This window comes from Mastomys coucha, unplaced genomic scaffold, assembly GCF_008632895.1.
Source record: "Mastomys coucha isolate ucsf_1 unplaced genomic scaffold, UCSF_Mcou_1 pScaffold4, whole genome shotgun sequence".
Lineage (NCBI taxonomy): Eukaryota > Metazoa > Chordata > Mammalia > Rodentia > Muridae > Mastomys > Mastomys coucha.
The window spans coordinates 4194713-4202805 of record NW_022196910.1 but is presented as its reverse complement, the minus strand read 5'-3'; the positions used below and the strand labels follow the sequence as shown (position 1 = coordinate 4202805).

At 45.6% G+C, this 8093-nt stretch overlaps 1 pseudogene; it reads right to left on the bottom strand.

Moving 5' to 3' along the window:
- Positions 1-3090: 3090 nt before the first annotated feature.
- LOC116076501 lies at positions 3091-5565 on the bottom strand (annotated as a pseudogene).
- Between the last annotated feature and the right edge of the window lie 2528 nt (positions 5566-8093).

Sequence of the window (8093 nt, the reverse complement as noted above, 5' to 3'; positions counted from 1 at the left end):
CCAGGCTGGCCTCAAACTCAGAAATCCGCCTGCCTCTGCCTCCCAAGTGCTGGGATTGAAGGTGTGTGTCACCACCGCCCTCTGGTTTCTTATTGCCCAGAGAATAAGTACAGCTTGGATGGAGGAGAAGTCATCAGCCTCCTAGAGACTTGTGTCAAACCAAAAAAAGTAAGGTGTCCTTGGCACCAGCAGATTTCTTCCAAGTCCTTTCCTGCCCTATGGACACCCTTGGGGATGATCCAGCCATCTGGAAACACAGCATCCTAGATGCTGCAGTGGGAGATTAATAAGACTGGGGGATACAGCCACAGACTCTGATGGATGTGCATAGTCAGGAAGGGCAGCTGGGCCATGTCGTCCTTAAGGAACATACCACACAATTGTCCAGGCACGAAACAGAGGCTGCCAGCCCAGGTAGATCAGCAAACTCTCATTCTCAAACGATCTAAACCCAAGGGTCAGAAGTATCAACTGTATAAGAATTAGAAAAGTAAAGAAGTGGGGGAGGGGTTTCAGGATGGCTAAACAGTTAAATCACTTATTGCTCTTGCAGAGGACCCAGATTTGGTTACCAGAACCCACATGATGGCTCACAAATATCAATAACTACAGTTCCAGGGTATCTGACATTGTCTTCTGACCTCTCTAGATACCAGACATTGTACATGGTATACATAGATGCAGGTAAAGCTATTACATATAAAATACATGAATCTAAAAAAGTGAAGAATTGATAAAGTGTCCTGAATGAGAGACTCTCCCACCCATTTGAGGGCTCCTGGAAGGCAGTTTCCCGGCCTGAGCCCATCTCAGGTCTGTCTATGGAGCCCAGATGGAGCTCTGACACAAAACTGAGGTAGGAAGACAGTTAACAAGGCTTGAATGAATGAATGAATGAATGAATGAACAATGATGAATGGATGACCCAGGGGAGCTGGACAGCACATAGATCACCACCCAGGTATCCCTGTGAATCCCTAGACCCGGTGGTACAGTAGGAACTAAAATGCATGAGAAGAGCAAGCACTCACGAAGGAAAGGGTGCTGCTGGGGAAAGGGTAGGGAGAGTGCACTCTCTGAGCAAGGGTAGGCATTGTTGCTGTTCTCTCAGCAACACAAATCTTTCTCTCATAACCCTTCCATTGCTGGCCAGGCTGAGTATCTCCCTCTGAATTCAGCTCCTATGCTTACTGAACAATAACGGAAGAATTAGCAAAACAAACTTCTCTTCTCCATCTGGGGAGGAGAGCCAAGGAGAAGGGCCATAGAACAGACCACAAGGACTACCCAAGCTACCCCAGTTCCAAGGGCTCCAGACACCAAAGTTCACTGAACTCTTATGTTGGGCCCTGCTCATTAAGGTCAAAGTATGACATTACTGGAAAGCCCTGAGCTCAGAGCAAAATGGTGGACTCCTTTTAACAGGAGGGCTTCTCCTTCTCCGACTTTGTCTGAGAGCCCCAGACCCCCAAACCCTCTACTTGCAGAACATCACATGGTGTCTTAGTTAGGGTTTCCATTGCTATGAAAATACCATGACCAAGACAACTCTTGTAAAGGACAACATTTAATTGGGACTGGCTTACAGGCTCAGAGTTTCAGTCCATTAACAACACGGTAGGAAGCATGGGAGCATCCAGGCAGACACGGTGCTGGAGAAGGAGCTGAGAGTTCTTCATCTTGTTCTGAAGGCTGTTAGGGGAAGACAGACTTTCAGGCAGCAAGGAGGAGGGTCTGAAAGCCCAGCCCCACAGTGACACACTTCCTTCAACAAGGCCACATCTCCTAATAGGGACAAGCATATTCAAACCACCATGCATAACCTTGGTGAAATTACAGATTCAGGTTCCTGTCTCCCAAAAAGAAACCTGGTCAGCCAGTACCTGAGATTCCTGGAATGCCTTCCCATACTAATAGACCTCTCTAGGCCCTTAGCCTTCAGCCAATGACTTTTGATCCAATACCTTAGCTTCCAACCAATGACCTTTGTTTCAATACCTTAGCCTTCAGCCAATGACCTTTGATTCAATACCTTAGCCTCCAGCCAATGACCTTTGATTCAATACCTTAGCCTCCAGCCAATGACCTTTGACTCGATACCTTCAGCCAATGAGCTTTGCCTACCCTGGATATCCCCACCCCTTCCCTCAAAACTATATAATCCTTGATTCACTCCAAATAAAATTGATCTGTCCCCCCATATTCACAGGGCATCTGAAAACCCTGTTCATCAGTTCTGCTCCCTTCAACCTCGTGAGCTGGTGGCTAATGGCCCCTCTTACATATCTCCTTGCCACTATAAGCAAGGTCCCCATTCCACATATTTTATGGTAGCTACTTGGTAGCTTGATTTGTTCCTGAATAAATAGTTCCATGTTTCTGTGTGGAAGATTTTTTTTTTTTTAGAAAGTAGCTAGTGATCTGACATGGAAGATGAACTCATGACAATTTGCTTCAGAAGTTAGAAGTGAAGAGTTACTACAAAGACCTCTGCTCCCTTTCTAATGTGCTGGATCCAGGGAGTCTTATGTCCTTTGGAGTCATTCAGGTGGCAAGTATATAGACTCCTCCTTTGTCAGGAAGAGAACTTGTTTAGCTCTAAAACAAAGTTTTCTCTCTCTCCCTCCATCACTCTCCCCCTCTCTCATCTCTGTATCCCTTGCTCCTTCCCTCCCTCTTTGGCCTCTCTTTACTTCCTTGAGGGGAACTAAATGAGGTCATGCCTGTTACTCTGTATGAGCCACAGGTGAGCATTCTGGCCTTTTTCCTGCCATATAAACTCTGCTGCATGTACAGATAGTACTTTATTACCTGGAAATTGTGTGCAGACAATAGGGAAATCATCACTACAGTCCCATTTTGGCTATGCCTGCTGCCATGACTAAGGGGACTGTCTCTGAGCATGGATTTGGTGCAGTGGTCAGCATAGGCATGGATAGATATAGCCCCCACACAATAATATATTCTTGGAAAACCTTCAGGTTCCTCAAAGTTTCAGACTTGGCTGTCTTCTTTGCCTAAATCTCTCTATGTCTAATGTGTCCAGTATGTCCAAACACAAGGACATGCATGCTTCACAACACTAAGTTATTAGACCTGATATTTGGTGTCAATATTCATTCCACCCCTTGAGAAACCCATTTTGGTCAGCAGCAGCACATCAATGAAGTTCAAAGGCTTGGACTTGGCCTTATCTTTAAAGAAGCCATCCAAACCCTGACTGGAGAGGATATGACACCTCTCCTGGGATTACAGCATCAGTGAGGCCATGCACCATGCTGCAGGCCTTACAGCAGCACATCCCATCTGGGATGAGATGGTCCCGCAGGTCCATGTGCAGCAGGGCTCTTTGTTTCTTCTAGACATTAGTATACTAAGCTCCAAGATGGCAGCAATATATCCACTAGGCTTCATGCAGGATTTAGTTACAGAGGAGGAAAGGATTTAACATGTGTGAATCCCAAGGACTACCTCTAGATGGCAGTCAGGAGCTTAATTCCATCAGAAACAGATGAGCTAGATGGTCACATAGATGCAGTATTGAGTGGGGGCTAAGACCTCTCGCCATAGTGTCCTCTTCATTTCATCTTTGAGCTGATGCCAACTCTGCAAACCCTAGATCAGTGTGGATAGCAGACTCCTGTCCTTCCTCTACTATCCATGACCTAGACTTCCCTAAAACTCCTACCCAGCTAGACATCATTCTTTTTCTGCAAGTTAACACTCAGCTCCATCCAAAATGTCCCTGAATTGAATGTCAACTGATCTAGGGTCTGTAGGACAATCAATGGTGACAGCTCAGGTATGCTAATTCTTATCATCAACTCTACTGTAATTTGGAACTGTCTCACAAAGGCAGTGGATTAAATAAAGCCTGGTACCCTGACTCTGAGAGCATTCAGAACCACAGATTCTTAAGACATGGTGTCTTAAGGAGGATGATTTATTAGGGATGTCATGAATGAGATGGTGACATCATGATCTCCTCTGTGTCTGTGTCTATGTCTGTGTCTGACTCTCTCTCTCTCTCTGTCTCTCTGTCTCACCTCAATCCCTCTCTCTTACTTTACTTTCGGATACCATGAGGTTTCTAGCCTCCTTCCTTACCTGTTCTTAGCTAAGACATACTGCCTTTCTACAGGCCCAATAGCAAAGGATCCAGCTATCCTATTTGCCTTAACTGTCGATTTGACACGGCCTACAGTCATCTGACAGGACAGCCTTGATTGAAGAATTGCCTAAATCATGTCTTTAGGGGATTGCCTTGATTTGTAATTGATGCAGGAAGGCCTAACCCACTGGACAGCCATCTCTAGACAGTTGGCCCTGGACTGTATAAGAAAGCCAGCTAGGCACAGCCCTGTAATTCTGTCTGAGTTCCTTCTCCTTCTCCTGTCAATTATGGACTGTGACCTAGAAGTGCAAGATATGATGACCCTTTTCTCTCCAAGATGGTTTTAGTCACAATGTTCATCACAGTGACAGAAAGAAACCACAACACCAGCCTACTGCTGACTGAAGTCTCTGAAACCAGTAGCCACAATAAGCCTTTTCTCATCTCAAGTACTTTGTCACATTGTGGAAACATGCCTAACAGGAGCTCAGGTACCTTCACCTCAAGAACCTCAGGAGTCATCATTTTGCCCACCTCTCACTGTCCTTGTGATTAAACCACTGCTGGTCCCTCTTCCTCCACTCCTTTGCTTGCTCCCCACTGCCTGTCCTACATGCTCTGCTGATCTACATACTGTATCTGCACACAAACAACTCTCTCTCAAAGATCTCTCTCTCTCTTTCTCTCTCTCTCTCTCTCCCTCCTTCCAGGTGAGTCATTGACAGTTCTGATTCACCTCCTTCAGGAAGACTCTCTAACCACTCTGTCCAGCCCTTCCTCCTTTGCTTCCATGGCCCAGGTTCCGAAGCCCAAGTCTTGACAGTTGCTGTCAAAGCTGAAGATGTATTTCTGAAGGCTGTCCAGGGTCATGAGGGTGACATGCTCAAATATATTCAGGTGGGTGTTACCCTCAAGAGATCAAACTAGTCATTTGCCTGTCCAAAGAGAGGAATGTGGCCAGTGTTTGGCCTTAGTCCTCAATTCTCTACTCACCCTCAAACACCTGGACCACCACAAAACTGGCCTCTTCATCCATTCTTTGTTGGCAACCACCCAAATAGTTGTTTTGGATGAGAACAGACATTGTCGGGGACTCATAGGCATGATGTTGGTGCTGTCATTGAAAATCTTCACATAGAGCTTCTGGATGTTGAAATGGAAGGCAGGTATCAGCATGTGACAGTTATGGCTCCATTTATCACCAGCATTCACCATCTTCTGATGAGGCAGCTAAAGAAATGCGTGAGGACAGTGTCCTCTCCTAACCCTCTTTGTTGTCCATTGCTTATGGATGTTCTAGATACCTAGGGATACTTATCTAGTCAGGGTTTCAGAAAACTGTAGAAGAACACATCTTTCAGCACCACAGCAGCTGACATGAACAAAGACCACCGTGGGACATAGAGAGTATGGGGGACAAATTGTGAGAGTGGATGAGGTCCACCAGCCATGGGTCTGCATTTCCCCTCCAAACTCAAAATGGCTGGAAGGGAACAAAGAACCGAGGAAGTAGTAAGGGGGAGATAAATGCTAGGAGCCAGACAAGGCAACAACAAGTAAGGCAAAGGCACACCCTGACCTGGTACATCATGTTCTAGCATGCCTTCGCATGGCTTCTACATAGATCAACATGTCTACTATACTTGAACCAATAACAACACTCTATAGGCTTTTACAAGGAGCTATTGCCCTCTGACTACTTAATAATCTCTTATGTCTCCTAATATAGATGTGGAAAACATGTCATGAACACACAAGAGATAACATGACATGACCCAGCCTCAACACTCATGATTTGCCCTGTCATGACACCACATTCCATGACATGCTCCAGAGATAGTCTGAGAGATCTCAGTGTACCTAAGAGTCAGACTTCTGATTAGATATGAAAAGTATCTCATCAGTGTGTCAGTGTGTGCATCTTTAATATGTTATCAGGACGTTGCAACAGGAGAACCGGGAGTTTAAAGCCATCCTAGGCTAAGTAGCAAGTCCCTATCTTTAAGAAAATGTCCACCAATATGCCATATGTAGCCCAAGTATGACCATACTGGACCACTGATATCACCTGGATTTACTTAAAATCCTTCTCTAAACAATACTCAGAAAAAGTCTGTCACTTCTCAGCGGGACCCTGGGTCTCACACTGCAAAGCAAGCTCCAAATAGAAGACGGATGTAACAAACAAGAGAAAACAAAGACAATCCAAACACCTGCTCAAAGAGCACCTGACATGCTCAGATGTCAAGGTTGCCAGCTTAGCCAAGGCATGACCTTTCCCATATGGTCCCCAGTAGAACATATACCAGGTATGTAAGGGACCCACATGTACAAGTAAATTTGACCTTACAGCAGGTGTGGCCATACAGAAGACACCAACAGAATTATGCTCCTGACAAGCTACAAGACCAGAGGTAAATGGGTGATGTTCAGGGTGATGTTCAGGTGTGACAGATTCAGGGACATAACCAGCATAGCCAACTCTTTCTGCTCTTAGGGTGCATGAGCAGCTGGAAGGAGCACAAAAATTTCAGAGGTGGGCAAGCAGGGGCAGGTGCATGTCAAACTGGAGCAGAGTTTAGTGAAGATAGTGTGCAAGACTGAAATGAACACATGTCACAGCCCCGCCCATCCACAGAAAATTTTGGTAACTCTATCTATCACCTCTTCATGTTCCATACTTAGCCCTGCCAGAGCTCCCACCCAGCATCCCTGCTACACAACAATTTGTCTCACTTACCACAACAAAAAAGTCATCCCAACTTGAATCTAAAACAGCATATTAGCCTGGGTTCTCCTCTATCTCATCTTCCCACTAAAGAGTCTGAGTCTGGAGGATGCAGACATTTGCCCATCATTTCCCATAAGGCATGCAGGGGACTGGGGAAACCATCACCTGAGTTCTCTGTCCAACTGTTTTGTGTTCCCCAAGTAATAGCACTGGGAAGATTGCTCCTGAAGATTGGGCAGTAGGAGTCACAGTAACTAAATGAGAAATTTGTCTTGTGAATCAGGCCAGAATAATTAGCTGAATCATGGAAACTTGGGGAAGGGGGTGGGGAGTTCTCCCATAGAGTTGAACTTTTGGGACTCGTTTCAGTTTTAAGAAATACATACCTTGAATGAACAATGATGCAGAGGAAGGTAAAAATAAAAGAAAATTGATTCCCAGAAATATGGGTTGAGAGATGGATCCAGTTGTGCCTATAGATCGATCTCTATAGTTACTACAGTCAAGATATTTCCCTTCTGTCTCTGGACTGCATGAAGTTGAGTTTCTACCATTTACAATGGGAAAAGAATTTGGCATCCAGAGAGAGTGGGGGACCTGCCTTTGCAGGTGTTAGAGCCATAGTCTTTTGGAGACACTTCCCCTTCCCAAGACAGAAAATTAAACAGCACAAGAAAGTGATCCTGCCACACTGTGATGTCTTGGAAGAGATTCCTAAGCAGGACAGCAATGGACATAAGATGACCAAATAATAGAAGAACAGAAAGGTCAACCCTGCAGAATTGGGTGGCATTGAAATAGCAGTCCAGATCTTCCACCAGCCACAAGCCTTCTCATTACTGTGATTCTGGGGATGGTTCTGTTGATGCCAGGCCTGAGCCCCAGCTGCTTCTGATGTCCACTGAGCCATCTGCCCCTGCCTTCAACATTCCTGCACATGGCTGGGAGCATCTCCTCCTACAGGAACCTTTAAACACATCCTAGCAGAGACCACGCTTCTCAGCTCATCTGTGAAGGAAAATGTGCAGAGTGTGACTTCCCCAGACCAAGGAAAGGGATAAGAACCTCCAGTGTCCAAAAAACTGAAGATCCGGGTGGGAACAGCATGACAATAGAGGAAGAGAGTAACATGGGAGCTGGTAACATCATGGAGAGAATGGGAAGAGGCTGAGAGAGAAGAGAAAAAGGACTGGACTACTATGGGGGCCTCACAGAAACACGGGGGTGGGATTCCCACAATACAGCCAC